Below are 19,593 nucleotides of genomic sequence, written 5' to 3'. Positions count from 1 at the left end.
AAGGAAAAGAAGGAAGGAAATGGAAAGCAAGTAAAGGACAAGAAGAATGTAAAAGAGGAAAGGAAAGGAAAATGATTGGAAATGAAAAAAAAGAAGAAAGAAAAGGAAGAAAGGGAAACAAATACAATGAGGGAATGAAAGAAAGAAAGAAAGAAAGAAAGAAAGAAAGAAAGAAAGAAAGAAAGAAAGAAAGAGCAAAATGAATGAGAGACAGAAGAGGAGCAAAAGAAAATATAAATACAAAACATATATAAAACACAATATAAACAAAACAAAATATAAACACAAACATATATATAGAGATAGAGATGAAGAGAGAGAGAAAGAGATGTGAACTGGGAAAGAACAGAGAGGGAGGAGGAGAAAGGTTTGGGTGCCATTAGGTTTTTTCTTTTTTGGCATTAATTAAGAACTAAGTTTAATTGGAAAAATGTTGCAAGCAGCAGTCTAGACTTAAGAAAAATCATATGATGGTAAAAGTGATTAAGATATTAGAAGCAGGTTTAACCCACTTTAGACTGTCGGGAGGCCTACTGGCCAGAAGTGGCCACCCAGCTAGCACATAGCCACGACTACTAACAAGGAGTTGGTATTTATTAATTCATTTATTGTTTAATTACTTAAGGCTGTACGCTTAAAAAACTATTTTTAGAAATTCACACAACTTTTCCTTTTTCCTTATCCTTTAGAAATTGTTTTGTGCAGATCAAAGTCCTTGTTTAAATTGTGACAAATATTTGTAGGTATTTATTGGTAATTATTTGCCAAAAATCTATTATTTAAAAAAACAATAATATTTTTTGTGTCCTACACTTTAGTGTACAAGTTTTCCTATGTTTATCATTTCTATTAGAACTGAAATCTAATTTAAATATAATGTATAAATTGGAGGTATTTGTGCTTGTATGCCATTTTGCAATGTGTTGCTGTGACCACCATGAACTAGCATCACTGAATTCAGTGGTATTTTGTTGGACCTTGCATGGTGAATTTGTTGAATACTATATTTCAGTGATGGTATGATTAAAGAGTAATAAGCATAAAGCCTTTGGAGACAGATTTGACAATATAAACGCTCCAAAGCAGCCCTTTTCAGTTTTTTTACCACAAGGAAACCCTTAAAAGAACTTTTGGGTGTTAGGGAACCCCTTACATTATTCATGATATGACCATTTCATGGTACATTAGCCTGACGGTCAATGGGAAAAGTGCCTTTTTCGTTGTTGGCCTTTCAGCTGCCTTTACAGATACCCAGATACCGGTAGATAGTCTCAATGATAGCTGACCCGAAAGGCCCAGATTACTGCTCAAGGTTCCTAGCAACGTCTGGAGGAACCCTTGTTGGGAAGCAATGCTTCAATGATTTGAACATTGCCCTCTTGGGGACCATTGTTACCAGAACAGAAAGTCAAAAGAAGGAAATCTTCTAATAGGAACACTTTTATTTTCTGTAGTGTGTCCAGAGCAGAAAGTCAAAAGGAACTCATATATCTTCTTGGGGTGGGCTTTCTTGGGTGGCTTTATCTGCCTTGGTCCACCTAAAGCACAATTAGTCAACACAAGTCAAGAAGATTGTGCGCTCCTCTGATTCACATTACTTAACCATGAATATTCTTCCTGAGAGCTTCCATAAGTGGTTCCGTCTGCCTTTAGCCACCTGGAGCACGATTATTCACTACAAGTCAAGAAGATTTTTTTCCCCCTGGCCACCTGATGAAGTTAAGCGTCTTGTTTGGAGAAAGATTTCATGTGTGTCTCTGTCTGCCTCTATCCACATGGGGATCAATTACTTACCACTTACCACAAGTCAAGGAGACTGTTCTCCCCTGTAGCCCACTTGATATAGTGAAGTGTGTTTTGAGGGAGAACCTCCATGCCCGGCTCTGTCGGTTTAATTCCATCTCTGGCACTGTTACTCACCACAAGGTTGAGCTCCCCTTCATCCCATTTAACTCAGCTGTGTTTCTTCTTTGGTAGATATTCCATATGCAGTTATGGCTGCCTTTGCCCATATGGAGCTCACTTACTTAGCAAAAGCCAAACAGACTATGGTCCCCCTCCAGCCAACCTATTGTAGCCAAGTGTCTTCTTGGGAGAAGCTTCCATGTATGGCTCTGTCTGCTTCTTTCCAACTGGGAAACCCATACATGCATTTACTATGTTTTTGATCTGGTGATGGTGATATCAAAGGCTGCCCTTTTAAAGGCCCAACAACAGAATATGTACACCAAAGATACTACCCGCCTCTTACAGAAAAGGAAGGCAGAGCCACACATGAATGTTCTGAATCAAATGGGCTGAATGGGAGCACAGTCAGCTTGGCTCAAGGCAACTATACCCCTGCTTGTTGCACGGAATTGTGGGGCCACCACCCAAAACAAACCCATTTCCCTGGTTTGGCTGACCATATTCCAGTAGGAAGTCTTGCATGCAAGAAGAACCTAATTCAGATGTGCTGCAGCAGTACAGACGAACAGAAGTTAGTAAGTAATTTCCAGGCTCTTTAGACTGCAGAGGCCACTGAGGACATATTTCATTTAGGATTTGAGTGTACTTTTCAAGCCACAATCTCTTGTAGACAATTTATAGCTTATTTCAGTTGGGTTTGAATGTGTCATCACTAAGACGTGTCCTTATAAACTGTAACTCCCTCTACCCTTCAAATAAAGTTTAGCATCAATTAAAAGCTGGATCCTTCCCTCCTTGGTAAAAGCTGCCAACTGTAGAGAAATTGTATTTTCTACATTTCATATCTAATAGAAGACTGTGAAAGACATTTAAATTGCTACAAATGAATTCTCTTATCTCCTCTAGGCCCGGGCTGTAGCTGTGAGTGCAATTCTGAGATGCAACGGAAACTTGGCTGGAGTAGGTGGCAGAACGATTGTGGACATGCAGCAGGGCATGAGAGGTGAGGAGCAATTGCCAGCACTCCATATTGTTCCATATTGTAATGAAGCATGCAAAGGTGGGATGGCATTGCAGGTCATGGCAACGCCACAGCTCTTAGAGGAAGTCTTTCAATAAATAAAGGGCACCTGTCATTCAAAGACTGTGACTGCCGATTATATTATGAAAATTCAAGTTGTTGAATCTATGATTGTCTATCTTCAGCTACCTGAAGCAAATATTTAACTATATATTGTGCATGTTTGTTCATTACATTACGTAGGTTCTTCTTTTTTATTGAAGACATGACTAAAACAAATAGTTACATCAATCTAAAGTAACCTTTTCAGCCTTTTTTGAGGTCTCAGGGAAGTGGGTAGTAGAAAGAATGTCCCCCTTACAGAGGTGACCAGAATACCACCATTATAGACAACTAAAAACATCATTAGAGTCAAGCAGCTGGCACTACCAAGTGGTGTTGCCTCTAAAACTATGCAGGAGTCATCAAATAGAAGGTTAATCAGTGACCGATCTAAAACCTCAGGAGGAACCCTTCCTAAACCAGTTTATTGGGGATCAGTAGGATAACAATTCTTAATATCGTGGCCAGTGGAGAGAATGCCCCATCTATGTTGTGTTGGTCCCAGAACCATGCAGGAATCACTAAATGGGATGTTATCCAGTCATTGTTCCTAAAGTCCCTGAGATTCCACGTAACCCTGGTTGATTATGGCTGGTCCAAAGAACTATCATGGACAGAGTGGATATAATATATGGGAAAATTTATTAGGAGACTAGTCAATTATGCCATTATATGCCATGCCAAAAATTTTTAAATAGGGGTTTTACTTTGTATTGACTGCTCAGATAGAAGAAATGGAATTAGGGGTTGGAGACCTAGATCACTACCAACACATAAACTAGCTAGAGCAATTCTGAATGGGTAGGAAGAAGGGATCAAGGCTGTTTCTTTTCAACTTGCAGATGGGGAAGATTGGTAATAGGTGATGAAACCAGTTTTGAGGCTTTGATTAGGAATAGTAACGAACTTTAAAACACTATATTATAATATAATATAAAAATATATAAAATAATATAATAGTAACCACAACTTTTTGTCATTTGGTCACCAGCCCAGTCCATTGGCGTTGTAGTGGCCTAGTATGAGATGATGCTATTAGTATTCTTCAGGTAGTGGAAAGCATTTTCCCTGTCTCCTCTCCCATTTAGTGATCAAACTGCAACATTGTAACTCAAGGTTCAGCAGTGGACTGTGCAGCCAAGGACTGTGCAAGCACCAGGATTTACACACTTGTGCTGTTTCTGAGTCAACAAGTCCCAAAAAGGAATGGAGAACCTGGATGATGCCTAAAAAAGGCCGCACAGACAGTTCATGGGAAGTACTGGGATACTCGGAAGTCTTATTCTGATGAATTGCTTTCCACCCCATTAAAAAATATATCTAATTATTTTTGGAAAAATTATGGTTTGTTTTCGAGATAGAATGGGTTGAAGCCTCCCTGGATAAGGAGACATGGGCTGAGGGTTTTTTGGAGTTTGGGAATCATCCATAGCTTCATTACCTTTGGATGTGATGTTCTTACAACCTTTGAACAAACTGCATGGTATGCCTACCGTATTTTGGACAATGATCCCCCAATTGTATATTGACTGTTAGATAAGATACAATGGTTTGAAAACCATTTGGAGTCTTTGATTGACTTACTGTTGAAGCGCTAGTCACATTTGTTTGAAATTTTGTCAACCAATGATTCCATTGTTTGTAAATTTGCAACTTTACTGTACCTGTTGTGTTGCTTTGAATACTGTATTATTTTCCCATGAAAAACTAATAAAACGTATTTAAAAAATATATATCTAATGCTATATTACCATAATGAAACTTAAACATAATGCTTGCTGAAATGTACCACGGTGTCTTTTTTTCAGGGTCAACCCAGCATTTGAAAGAAGAACAGGCCGTCACAGCAGAAAGAGGTGCTGAGTGCTGGACTGGCAGGATGTTTAGATGTTGTTCAGAGCACGCTATTAATCGGTTTGCAGCAAACGCAGCCACGGGAGCCAAGCGCATTACAAAAGCCATTAGCCTGACCCCCTCATGAGCACCAGACTGGTGGAATGGTGACATCATACTCTCACATTAACAGGCTGTCCCCCAGGACCCCTCCAAGTCCTGCATGAGATCAGACATGAAGAGAATTTAGTGCCCTGTAATGTACAACTTTTGGCTTTCATGCGCCTCGTCTTTCTGTAATTGCTATCATTTATTCACGTAGCACGACTACCTCCGACGGCATTGTTACACAAACAAAAAGCAATACGCAAATCGTTTGGACTGTAATTGGATCTACTGGGCCCTGCAGGGCATCAGGTTCTAAAGTTAGCATTAAAATTGAAGCCCGAGCAGCTATAACACCAATGAACGCAGCTTTAAAATCATTAAAAAATCATTAAATTGTATTATTTTTAAATTGTGGCCTCTTGCAATCCCCTTAGCAGCAAATTCTCTCCAAAAGCAGGACAAGGAGCCAATCATTCACTTTGCAGTTTAAGAACGTGCGTGAAAAGAGAAGAGTAGCGGAGAGATGAGTTCATCAGTCTGCTGCTTCTCCTTTACTGCCCAATCACAAGCTGGGGGAGGGACAAGACCTGAACTGCAGCAGAGAAAGATCAGGTCTCCTGTTAGATAGAGCTGCACTGTATAGCTGTGCAAATCCAAAGAATAGACAGAAATACAAATTCTTTGGCAGGTGATCAGCTCTCATGTATGTATTTTTTTTTTTGTGTACTTTGTTGATTGTCTGGGGTTCATTGTAAAAAAGCCATCCAAAATGTATATTATAGGAAGATAGGTAGATAAATAGATAAAAAGAAACTGATATACATAGATTTTAAAAAATAGACAAGGGACATTGTCTGGCTCCTTTGCAGGTGTGCCACCTTAATTCATACCATTCTGCGGCTCTAAATGTACTTTTGTGCCCCAATTGGTTGGCCGGCTGCCCTGAGTGCCAGCACTGTCTGCCAGATCCTTTCAGGGATAAATTGCATCCTCCCGTCTGGCACTGAAAGTTTTTTCTCCCAGTGAATTGCTACGGGGAAGGAGCTGTGTCTGCGGAATGTGCCATGAGACCTGTGGAACTCCTTTCCAAGGCGGTTCATTGTAACCACAGGCACAGCACACTTTAATGGGGTTTGCATTTGACAATTAACACAATAACACATTCACACAGACGGGCCTGGCTGACTCATTTTCATAGGCAGTTATCAGCTAGGGAGCATGGAGGAATAAAAAAGTTGAACTCTTCAGCCTTGTGCAGTTATACCGGCTCTTCTCCAGGACTGAAAGTGCTTCCTCTGATTTCATTGCGCATTGTGAGCTTAACACAATATGCATTAGAACAGGGGTGGGCAAACTTTTTCAGTCAGGGGCCACAATCGGATATAAAATTTGACAGAGGGGCCGGGCCGATGGGAGAGTGGGCGGGGTTATGCCATCATGATGCCACAGAACGTGACATATTGATGGCATAACCCCGCCCACTCTCCCATGCCAGATCTGAGCCTGCGATAGGAGAGTGGGCAGGTTGTGTGCAGGGACACAGCCCGCCCGCCACCACGAGCCGGTATACAAATAGGGAACATGTTACTATTGTTATTACATGGGCAGCATGGTGGCTCAGAGGTTAGCACTCCGGCCTTTGCAGTGCTAGGTCTTAGGTTCGAATCCCAGCCAGGACACTATCTGCATGGAGTTTGCAGGTTCTGTCTGTGTGGGTTTCCTCCTGGTACTCCGGTTTCCTCCCACATCCCAAAAACATGCAGTTAGGTTAACTGGCTTCTCCCTAACAATTGACCTTAGGCTACATTAACCACATATGACTATAGTAGGGACATTAGATTGTGAGCTCCTTTGAGGGACAGTTAGTGACATGACTATGGACTTTATACAGAGCTGTGTAATATGATGGTGCTATATAAATACTGAATAATAATAATATTCCTGCATATAAAGCTCATCTCATTTCCTGGCTGGAGGACATCCCGCATCATGTACACCTTTCCTCCCCAGCCTGACTGTACATTGCCTTTCATTCATTGGATTTCAATTCCTTCAGGCATGGAGGCTCAGCAAATTGCTTTACATTCCCCACCAACCCAAAGAAAACTAACAGCAAAGATACAAACTGGTAGCACTGCTTCCTCCGGTTATTGTATCATCACTTGTCCACAATCAGCCCAGGCTATACATATAACTATGTATCAATCTATTGCCTGAATATTGGATACTTGTAACAAATCTAAATGTAACCAGAGAGGTATTTCCAGATTAATGATTATAATAGAAGTGATTTTGATATATTAGTCCTGCAGTTAAAGTTGCACCTGTTTGTAATACTTTGTATCCAGCATTGTGCGATGAAGCATAAGCTATACAATACACTTGCCATAAGTTTTTTCCATTGGAGATTTTGGTACATTTTGGTCCACATAACCATAACCTGTTGGATTATAAAGTTTTGCTAGTCCTACTCTAGAAAATCCATGGCTTCCATGGCATGTACTGATGACAAAGTAATATTTAGCTGCACCCACCCACTATCCTAGAATGGCATAAACATTTTTTTTATCTATTGGGTCCAATACAGAAGTGACATGTAAACTTTCTTCCTGTTCACTTTTATCCATTGGGCTCAATAAGATTCATTTAAATCTCTTACACAAGGGACTGGGAGTGCATGGAGGAATGCACATTATATTGCCTACATAAACCTTCATTTCAGACTCTTGCTTTGGAAAAACACAACACATTTCAGTGGTTTGAGCTCCTTCATCAGGGCTTCATGATGGATTTTTATGATACAAGAGTCTGAATAATAATCAATGAGGACCTCATATGTTTTGCTTTTTGTGCTTCCCTCTTTGCACACCCAGTCCCTACTTAACTAAAGAGTCAACTTTTGACTACCTCCACTGGTAGAGCTTCCGAAGTGAAATTCTTCCCTCTACAATGCCTAAGACCTAACTAAAACATCAGCTTTAAAAGACCTAGCACACCATTTATCCATCTGTAAGGGATGGAGAAAATGGAAGGACCATTTTATGGGACCAGACCATTTCTGAATAAAGCTGCCACATAATGTTCATTGCCATTTCTCATCCTTATTAATCTTTATTCTCTTTGATGACTAGTAGACCTTCCTGATCCTTGGGTGGTGGAATGTTGCCCTAATTGTTTACAGCTGACTGTGCAAATTACACTGCAACCCTAATAAGAATTAATTATAAGTTTACAAAAGAAAACAGTCCTTTGGTAATTTGTTGAAGATTAAAAGTCAACAACACCCAAAAGCAATACATCGTTTTTGCATATTTGCTGCTAAGTGAAATTGCCAGAATGCTCCTTGTATCTCTTGGGGACAAGATCCGGAGCTGTGCTAAATGATGATTTTAAAGAGGAGTGATGGATGGCATCCATGGTTTTTGGATAACATTACTGGTGGCATGCATGTGAGTGCATGGGGGTTGAGGAACCATTAAAAAACAGGCAGCACCATGTGGAATGATAAAGAGGCATTAGAATTAAACATTACAAATCGAAGTGTAATATGTAAGGTCATTCTGTATGGTATTGGTTAGGTGTTTTGGGCACGAATTGTAAGCCTACACTGTTTCCATTTCTGATTAACGTCAATGTTCTGGACTTTAATTTCTCCAACTGGTATTGGAAAATACTCAAGATTAGCAATTACTGTATTTCAATGAACCCAGTGTTCACATGAATATCTTATATCAGGTCCTGTAGAGTTGGAATTAGGGTGGCCATAGACTGAGATTCAATGATGATATCAGGGTGTGGCATTTACTCCTTCACTTGTATATAAAGATGTTTTGCTCCTTACAATTTTCCAAGATCTGAGACAACGTTCATTATTCCTCCGTGCAATCACTATACTGTTGTCACACATTGCAGCTGAATTGTCACTCAGTCAGTAGTGTTCATGGGATAGTTTCAGAAGCAGTTACATGGGGACATGAAATGCTCTACATAATGAGTATGTGTGTTCAGCTATTTGCATTTGGTTTAGCTTTGACAAGAAGCCAATGGATGCCTATTGTTCCGATTCCAAAAAGAGAAGCCTTGAAATGGCAAAGAAACTGGACCATTATAGTTCCATCAGTGTTCCTGTTAGTCTTCCAGCATGGCGGATCTCTACAAGACATCATGGGACACCTGTACTGACTCACCTAAAACAATCAAAAACATTTGGGGGAAGGGGGCGGCAAAAATCCAACATATGCATAGAGCTTTAGGCTATGGAGAAAAGAAGTGGAGCCATGTGCAGACAATTGCAGCTGGGTAAAGCTGCTCAGTGATCTCCATGTTCAGACATTGGATGATCACACAATCCGGGGCTTTTATTATCATATAATGCCTATTGCCCTGTTATTATTATTATTATTAATAAACAGGATTTATATAGCGCCAACATATTACGCAGCGCTGGTAACCCAGCAAGGATCATTGTAACATTCCAAGCTGCAACCACAGATCTTCCTATCTCGGTGTAGATAACCATCCTCTAATAGGACTGATTGAACAGGAAGGGATACCCAAAATAATTAGGGTCACCTCTTCATTATCCCTAAATGTCTGCAACCTATTTCCCTGTGGTGAGTAAATAGTTGACCGCCCTGATTATGGGGAATTGTTCAGATCTCTAACCCTTTCAGTGCCAAGTTATGATATGCAGACAATGGCTACACTATGAATTTTATCCTATTGGTTTTGTAAATTGATATAATAAATGATCACTTGTTCCATATGCAATCTGTATTACCTCTGATCAATAAAAAACAAAAAATAAACACTCGCCCAATCAATTTTTGATTAAAGCCCCGAAGAAAGGCATTTTATTTAATCAATGTATGATTGATTTGACATTTTATTTTCATTTTTTTCTTTTCATGAATATTACATGACTAGCATTATTCCCATTGACAATGAACCTTTGTATATTGCAGAATGACAGAATAACTATATAATGCTTTATATTTTGGTTTTAACTTGAATATGACATTACATGCAATCAATAATAGGTTTTAACTTCCTAAAGCAATTTTAGAAAGTGTTTTCGATATTTTTACATCTACTGCTTCTATTAAAATAATTATTGGTGATTCTGCCATGAAAGTCCTTGTTCATGCAATTCTTGTTATGGACTGACAACTATCCTTTAATTGTGTAATTGTGTAATTGTTAGTGTGGTGTAAATGGGTGTTGCACAGGCATAGTCTATCATTGTCACCAGTCCCAAGGAATGATATGAAGCTGACACCGGAACAACTGTATAAAATCAGAAGCATCAAAATGAAAAAAAAGTATATTATGGCGGTTAAAGGGGCATTCTTTTAAAATCTCATAGATTGTAAGCTCTTCTGGGCAGGATCATCTCCTCCTCCTGTGTCACTGTATTCGTCTGTCATTTGAAACCCCTATTTTTTGTACAATGCTGCGTAATGTTGGCGCTAAATAAATACTGTTTATTATTATTAATAATAATAATAATAATAATAATAATAATTACAATGTAAGCCACCCTCCCCCTCCGGGGGTCCTGACATTGGGCCCTCCAGGGTTCTGCATGTTGCATATTGTCCCCGTCTACTGCTTGCACATGCACAGAGCCCCCCACTTCTGTAGGACAGGGTGATGAATCTCGAGTTTTAAGGTGGCATGACTTTCTAGTGCACCCTAAGGTCTGTGCAAGCAGATATTTTGCTTAAATCTGCCTTCCACCTCTTCTTCAGTATTGTACACTTGTACAGGCTCCTCTCATGGACTTAATTGCTTATTCTTAATATTTTTCTGCACACTGTGAGCATCCTATGATATGCAGGTAAAGCTGCAGCTGGTTTTGCTCAGGCGTGCTCAGGCAGGGTATTGTGCTGTTATAAGGAAACTATATACAGCACCTTTCCGACTTCTCCCACCAGCCGTGATTCTCCTGTTTTGCATAATGAAAAACAAAATCTCATCAACAGCATCACCGGATCGACAAGTAGGAGCTCACAAACTAGGATTTTGTTGGAAATCACCTTAAAGATTACTGTAAATAAATCAGCCGTATGACATTGCAGCATGGCAGCTCAGTGGTTAGCTCTCTGGCCCTTGCAGCACCAGGGCCCAGGTTCCAATCTCGGCCAGGGTGCTATCTGCATGGAGTTTGCAAGTTCTCCCCATGTTTTCTCTGGGTATTCAGTTAGGTTTATTGGCTTCCCCCCAAATTGACCTTTGCATGTGATTAGGGACAATAGATCGTGAGCCCTTTTGAGGGACAGCTAGTCATATGACTATGGACTTTTAAAGCGCTACATAATGTGTGGGTGCTATATATATACTGGATAATAATAATTGCTTTGTGCATCATAAACAATTCTCATATTTTATTCACATAAAACATTGTTTTTCTCCTTCTACTCTTTAAATGTTCTATTATCCATTTCCGGGTTCTATTGTTCTCATGTACATGTACCCGCTCCAACATAGGCTGCCCATGACTGCTCCAGCCTGATTCAATATTGTGCCACTGGTAGAGAATGTTCGACTACTGAACCTGCAGGATTATTGTTTAAGATTTCCGAATCTTAAAAATGACTTGTTGATGGGCAAAAGCCTATATTTAATTAGCTGGGTTTAGATATACCTTGTGTTTATATTAAGGTCCAGTATAATGAGTGGTGCAGTCATTGTAACCGAAACATATGACATCATTCAGACAATCACCTGAAAGGAGACAATATGACCCTGGCACAGCAGTAACAGTTACAGTCACCCTATACCAGGCTGAGAAGATTGAGATTATACCTTGTCCTCCACAGCTTTTGTGCGGACCGATCAAGTGTCTGTTGCCTTTACCGCTTCTGCAAAGAGTGAATACGCCTCCAACCCAACTAACAAAAATTAAACCCTTTTGTCCCTTTTTTGCGTTCAGATACCAGATAAAGCCATGCAAAGCTACAATGTTTTAATCACGGATTTTGTAAGGGACGCTTTGGGGGTTTGCCTTTGTCCTTCATATTCAGGAGGTTTGAATCGGGAGAAACTTTAGAAGGTCTGGCTCCCGAAGTCCCACGCAAGTGAAACCTATACCTCTAGGATGTGTAATGCAAAATCGTCCATTGTCCCGTCTCTGAAGTCACCAGATTCCAAAGGTGTTCGCTGGTGTGATGACACAACTTAGAGCTTCAGAAAGCTTTGCAGAACGTGGGTGACATTTTGTGACCTTGCTTGGTCCTGAATTAAAAAAAAAAAAGGGGCCATTGAACCGTTCCAATGGGCCTGTTTCTCCAAAGGGAAGCAACTGAGGAATTGACGCTCTCTTCTCTTTTTCTGGGCATTATTTCAGGTCTGAATGGAAGCTGCCAAGCTATTATTCTGTGGCTACTGAAACAAAATAAGGTGAACAAAGGAAATGCCAGCAGACGGGAGGAGGGAGCGAGGCTGGCTGCCCTCAAAACAGGTGTAGCCAAGATGGCTGCTGCTTTCCCACACGTATCAGTGAACCCTCCAAATGGCCTTCAAGGATAGAACATATTGTCGCCTGGGACTGAATGTCTGCCAGTCGAAAGAGGGAATGTTAAAAAAAAAAAAAAAAAGCCCACACTGGTAGGAGGATGAGGAAACTTTTATGTGTGTGTGTCTTTATTATAATTATTGTTACAACCTTTTCATTCCAGGCTTAAGCATAAAATGTGGTCAGCGATGTGGTAGGTCTCAATACCAGGCAAAGGCTACCCAAGCTGACCTATTGTTACCGACCTATATAGGAATGTCTTTGGGTGAGTGGATGTAGTTTTAAAGATCAGTTTGCATTGTTTATATGCCCCCTAAATTCCCATCACTCCTATCCATGGGTTTTGTAATGTTGCTCCCAATATAACATAGAGAGTCCTAAAGACCAAGGGGACCTTGGGAAACCCCATTTACAGGATGAACTTACCATTGTTCATGTCCTTTTTTTATTCATCCAATCATTTCGTTTTCTTTGCACTCTTTATATTTCTTTTTTTCATTTTTTCTTTCTTTCTTTCTTTCTTTCTTTCTTTCTTTCTTTCTTACTTTTTTTCTAGGCCATTGGTCAGAGTCCCAAATTCTAGGTCCCACCAATGCCCCACAACAAAGATACAGTCTAACTCAGTAGTACAAGTGGTAGTGTAGTCTGAATCAGAAGTCTATGGGGACAAAGCTACTCCTCCATAAATATAGTACATACATGTTGTCATGAGCACCAGGTGAAAAATAAAGGGGAGAAAAAAGGCCATAAAAAGAAAAAATATGCAGCTACCACATCTAAAGAATTGAACAATGCAATATATTTTCATATTTGGGTTTTAATATGACATCAATATATTAGACATTCTTTATTAGTCTGTGGTAGCTCACAGATCTTGTAAGATGGTGCCTGATGGTTTTAGACCAATATGCCATAAATTCAAAGCTTGGCTGAATCTGAGATGGTTGGGGTCGCCAATGAAAAAGGGTCCCAAGTGTGCACTGGGCCTGATTTGTCAAAACTCTCCAGGACTAGAGAAGACTATCATGGGAGAACCTGGATGAAACCTGGATTGGATCTGGTCCAAGATTAAAAACAATTGCCAAATAATAGCAAATGATTTTAAGAAATCCCCTCTAGGTTTGCTGGATGTCCCAGATTCTACCATGATAGTCAACCTTCTCCAGTCTTTGAGAGCTTTAATAAATCAGGTCTAATGCACCTTATATCATTTTATATTTATACTGTTTTTAATCTTTTTTATGGTAATCAGTTTTGTATATATATTGTTTCCCTAACCGCTCTCTTTGCTCCTCCAATGACCTACTAATGACTTCTCACTCCTAACCTAAATCCTTCCTACGTACAAATTCAAGACTTTTCTAAAGCTGCCCCAACTCTCTGGAATGGTCTTCCTCGTCCTATTTGGCTTGCTTCTACTTTCTGCTCCTTTAAACAAGACCTCAAAACCAACACTTCAACCTCACCTACCCGTCTTCTTCTATCTCTTAAACCCTCACTACTCACCCACCATTCCATATCCCTCTTCCTAGTGCTACTTTCCCCTCCTCTTAGATTGTAAGCTCTTCGGGGCAGGATGCTCTCCTCCTTCTGTGTCACTGCCTTTTTCTGTCTGTCATTTGCAACCCCTGTTTATTGTACAGCGCTGCATAATTTGTTGCCGCTATATAAATACAGTTTATTAATGATTTGGAATGTCCTTTTAACAAAGTCCCCTATACCTGCGTGTGCGGTTGCATTTTTCATTAATCAGGGTGTATTCTAAAACTTCATGTTCTGCTTCCCACGTGGAAAAATACACTTGAGAAAGTAAAAAAAAAAGTAAAATCCAGCTAGTTTTACATGGAAATCTTTTTTGAAACATTTCCAGAGGCCAAAAGTGTGAAACAAAAACAAGCGGAGAGAATGGTATTTATAACGGGTAATACCTTGTGTTTTTGTGGGCAGCTGCTGGGAAACGGCTGACATATTTCTGCGCCTCGTCGTTTAGTCTGCTTAACGGCTTCATGTTCGGGATTTCTGGAACAAGAATTTCAGGTGCTAACCTCAGTGTAGTCCATACACAGCACACATTCACCCAACTAAACTTATGCTGCACAGTGTGCAAATCTTAGATTCAATTAGTATAGTGTCTGTCAGCAAAAATTTTGTTATCATTGTAATCTTTACCTGAACGGCAGCCAGAAATAACAAGATAAAAATGAACATGCTATTAAAAAAATAATCTAGCTGCAATACAAAGCGCTGATCCAGAAATGTACCCATGCAGTACTTTTTTCTGCCACTAGTTGTCTAATGAACACTATTGTTCCACCTACTTCCTCTGAGCCCAGATCCTCCCGGATCCACCCCTAACATATGATTGGGTAAAATAAAGAGAAGTGGAAAAGCGATGAGCTCATCTCCTTGCCACTTTTTTCTGCTTCTTGTCAGCACAGAAACTTGTTTGTGCTGCTTCTTTCTCCTATACTTCAGACTTACTTTACATGAAAAGTTATCAGATCAGATTCAGGTACTTACACGGCTTACATTCAGAAACTTAAATTCTGCTTTAAGGTGATTTTATGGGTGCTGTAACATTTGCTCCTGTAGGTTAAAAACCAAAAAGACTAAAATCATTTTGCTCCATTTATCCCATCATCTGGCTGTCATCCGAATGCTTCAAAGTTTTCAGTCCCTTGTGTCTGGCTAAAGGTTGCAGAATAACATTGTATATATTTCATATCCGATGGAAAAATGTACAGAGATATAAAGTGCTACAAGTTATTCTCTTATCGAATCCGGCTCATAGTATGGTGAGTGCAATCCGGAGATGCAGCAGAATCTTGGCCGGGGTACATGGTGGAGCAATGTGCCAGGGCATGAGAGGTGATGAGTGGTTTGCATTGCTCACTTCCACTTTGTAATGAAGCGTTTAGAGGTGGAATGGGATTTCAGGTCAAGAAAAAGGTTTTGTAGGAACTCCATACAAAAAAGAAGTTCCTAAAGGGAAGCTGCAGTGGTTGTGGGACAGTTTTATTTGCAAAAGCAAAGCTGATTGGTGTAAGCTGTGCCCAAAAATCAAGACAAAGAGCAAAGGACTAGTCACCAGTACAACACGTCTCTCTGAAACTTTTCCCATTACCAACTTACCATGCCTTGTTCTGCACTGTGGTTCCATGTAGAGGCCGCAATCTTGGTAGCGGAGCAAGGCTTTGCTTCCACATATCAGGGTTGTCATCTTGATGAATGATCAAGAGGAAGAGGTATTGCCATATATTCAGGGAATGAATTAATAAAAAGCAGGGAGATTCTTTCACTGCAGATCCCCAGATACAGCTTCCTCTCCAGCAAGGAGAACATTGATATCCCTAAGAGAGATAGATAAATGTGTTCGGCAAACAATGTTGGAAGTTCATAAACCAGTTTGATTGACACCTACAAAAACAAACCTTGGAATGGGCTGCTGCTGAAACAGGGTTTATACTCTACTGCACCATGGTACCTACTTGCTACAGGAAGTTAGGAGCTCACTAGATTGGGCAGGATCCATAGGTTGTTCTAATCTCTGCACAAATAACAAATATAACAACGTTTTAATGGTATAACGGCTTAAAAATGTGCAAAAATGAGAAATATATTGTTCCAGGTTATGAATAGGTTAACCTCCCGGTCTGCTCTGAAGATGGTAATGTGGTATTACCCTTTAATTTTCATGTCATGGATATTCCACCAGTACACATTTAAACATCCTTTACAAGTAAAATCAGTTTTTCTGCAACCTAAGTCCCTGTTGGGAGAGGACTGAACTTTATTTTTACCACGTTAGGTTTTATAAGACTCCAGCAAATGGAAAATTGTTTCTTTTCTCTTATTTTTTTTCTTTTTTTGTGTTACACTGAAAGTTTTATAGCTGAAAAAACAGCATTTGTGGTTTATATGTTTCAGATTTGATGCAGAGGTCTGTGGAATCTCTTAGGTAATCGTATGGTCTGAATAATTAGGCAAATATTTTGCTTTCCAATTCCAGCACTTCGCAGCGGACTGACGGACTTGGCAAACTCCAGGCTGCCGGTGGAAAGGTAGTGCCACTGTCATCTCTCATTTTGGGAGTGATTTCCACAATGTGAGACAAGTGGCCACGAGACATTAGCCACTGGCCTGCGTGTTGTCTATGGTAGATCATTGGGTTCAGGAACCCACATCAGCCAATCAGAAATATTTCTTGTTCTGATCACTCAAGCTTTTTAAACCACCACTCAGGGCTGGGCAAACAAATAGGATTTCTCCCAGCAAATTCAAAATATATTTGAGAGTAATTTTTCCCTTGATTGATGGTACTGTAGCCTTCCTCCTTACTGGTTCTGTTTGTGGCAACCATTCTTTAGGAGCCCCCTTTTTGCTGGTCTCCAACCAGTCTTTTGCCATTTTGCCACCCCATGCAGCATTAGGTGTCCATTCACATTTTCCCACTATAGAGAGGAATTATCAACTGTTATGGAACTGACGAAATGTTTAGGTAAACCATCCTATAGAGAAATATGCATAGCAGTCTTTATAAGCCTGGCAGGTGAATAGGTTGGATTATTAGTCAAATCTCACATGGTATATAGATAAGATACTTTTTAATGCACTTTGAACAATAATTTAATTAATTATCTTTTCTTAATGTGCCCAATGTCGACGATATGAGAAAATTAAAGTAACCTACCCTTAACTACCCAAGGAAACCCAGAAAAATACAGGACAGGGTTGCCAATTATGGGTGGTGCATGAAAAATAAAGCTAAGATCGGACGTAGTCTCAGCAATTGCATGAAAGTGACCATAAAAAGCTGCATTTACTCCGAAAACCGGTTACCCCTTTCCATTACTGTATAGTGACCCTGCAGTGCATTAACGTACCAGGAGTAATTTGTTCCCCAAATTTGGAACTTGGAATTGTTTGAAATTTGTTATTGAGTAAGATTTATCAAATTATTCGGTGATAAAAGAAGCTTCTGTAGCAGCCTAATGAAATTAAAATCATTGATACCAGTACAAATTTTATATATTCTCCTTCACCACTGTGCATTTTAGCAAAATTTCACCGACAACAAATGTCCCAATCTCTTTCGACCCTCAAATCTACCGCTTTATAGAAACAGTATGGTGGTTAAATATGGTAACCCTAGGACAAGATGTGTAATTCAAGTCTACTATAGTTTTCTTATATTTTTAAAAAACCTAATGTCTTTACTGCAAGAATTTGACTGCCAATCACCAACGTTTGGGACATAAATGGCAGATTCCCTTTCAGTAAAAAAAATGAAAAAGTGACACATCAAGGGGATTCTTATCTGCGTCTGTATCATGGGTTCCTGTCATCGACTCAAGCAAGTGTAGAAGAACATAAAGAAGACAGGTGGCTGGTGTAACGTTAAGAGATGCTTGGGAGAAGCTCTTGTGAATGGGGCACAGTGTGTAATTATATGGACAGAGGTCTTTTATCAGTGCACCTTGTCACTGTCACAGGCTCTGATCACAGGTGATACAAGGGAGAAAGAAAAGGAGGTGGAGAAGGAGCAGTCCTCCTTCTATTATCCGAGGGAAGCAGCCCTTGCAGAAGGGTCAGGGGGACGCTTCATTGTTATCTGCATTCCGCTTTCACTTTGGGAAGTTGAGTTTATTTTAGGATGTTGTCTAGTTGCTTCCCAAGGCTACATGAGACTGGTAGGCTATCAACAGTCGCCCCTAGAGAGGGAACTGGCCAATAAAGCTATTGTTTTAGGCTAATTGTTCGAAGATAATTATTCCCTGTACCATTAAACATCATCATCTGATCTTCTAAGGCCAAGATGTCAATCAATGAGTCGTGTTCTGGCCATTCTGGAGAAGAATGGAGTTTTCTTTAACCATCAGGTTTCAAAATGAAGAACAGAGATACTTAACCATGAGATCATTGGCCAGAGGCATCCTACACATCACAGGGTTGATTTATTAAAGAGATATGAGCTGTGCACTTAGCAACATGATTAATCCCCATGAAGGGGAATATGGGGGAAAATTAATGTTGCAAAATTCTGTGCAAGAAAAAACAGATTTCTCTTTGCAGGTAATTGGATAGTTGAAGTCAATGGAGTTAAGTATCCTTGGAAATGGTATTATACAACATATACTTGGTAAATCACCTCTGACTTATTGGGCTTATTGGGCAAATTGTGGTAATGCAGTCTGTAGAATGGGTTTGCAGCATATACTAATGCAGTATTTCTCAACCAGAGTTCTGTGCAACCCCAACTTTCCTCCAAAGGCTGCCAGGGGTTCCTTGACCAATATGCAATTTGTGCCTCTCAGGTGTAAGTGACACCAATGTTTTTTGGCTATCTGTAAGGGCGACATTCTTCCCAATGGCCAGCAACGTAAGAGGCATTCTGATCACAATGATAACGTACTGTGAGCTATGGATATAGTAATTATATCAGGGGTTCCTTGAAAACCTGAACGTTATTTAAATGGGTACCCCCATGTTAAAAAGGTCAGGAATCTCTGCCTTAATGCATAAACATTTACTCTTGACCCTTTTTTAATGCATCTATGTTGTAGTACACTGTAGTGTAGATGCATTTGCCTGCTACCAAGATGCCATTTAATATGAAGCTGCCATCAGGCCAGTTGTCCCCATTGGATGTTCTCATCTTCTGTCCTTGTGACACTTCTAACATTTCACATTTCTCATCACTTTCATTCCATTGACAATGGACACCACTACAAACAGAAAAAGTGAATTTTCCCAATAAAAACATAAACTATGAACAAAATGAGATAATGGTTGTTCTGTTTGATATAGTTCATGTCATGCTTTTTTTTTGCAAGCAAGATATAAAACCATATATTATCCTTTTGGTTTTGATTGTTATCATGGGTATTATGTGATGGTCCAATTGTTATCATTTTGATTTTTATTAAATGTTATTTTGCATTATTTGGTAAGTAATACATGACACCTCTGCTAACTATATCTCCTAAAAACATTCAGCCTGCAAATCCTCCCCTCCATGTTATGTTGCTTTACTTTGTGCACATTCTGGCATTTCAGCATATTAATGAGCACAAGCAGCCCAGTTTGCATAGGAAGGGGTTTACTG

Source organism: Pyxicephalus adspersus, chromosome 3 (genome assembly GCF_032062135.1).
Source record: "Pyxicephalus adspersus chromosome 3, UCB_Pads_2.0, whole genome shotgun sequence".
Classification (NCBI taxonomy): domain Eukaryota; kingdom Metazoa; phylum Chordata; class Amphibia; order Anura; family Pyxicephalidae; genus Pyxicephalus; species Pyxicephalus adspersus.
This window is presented reverse-complemented; position numbering follows the sequence as displayed.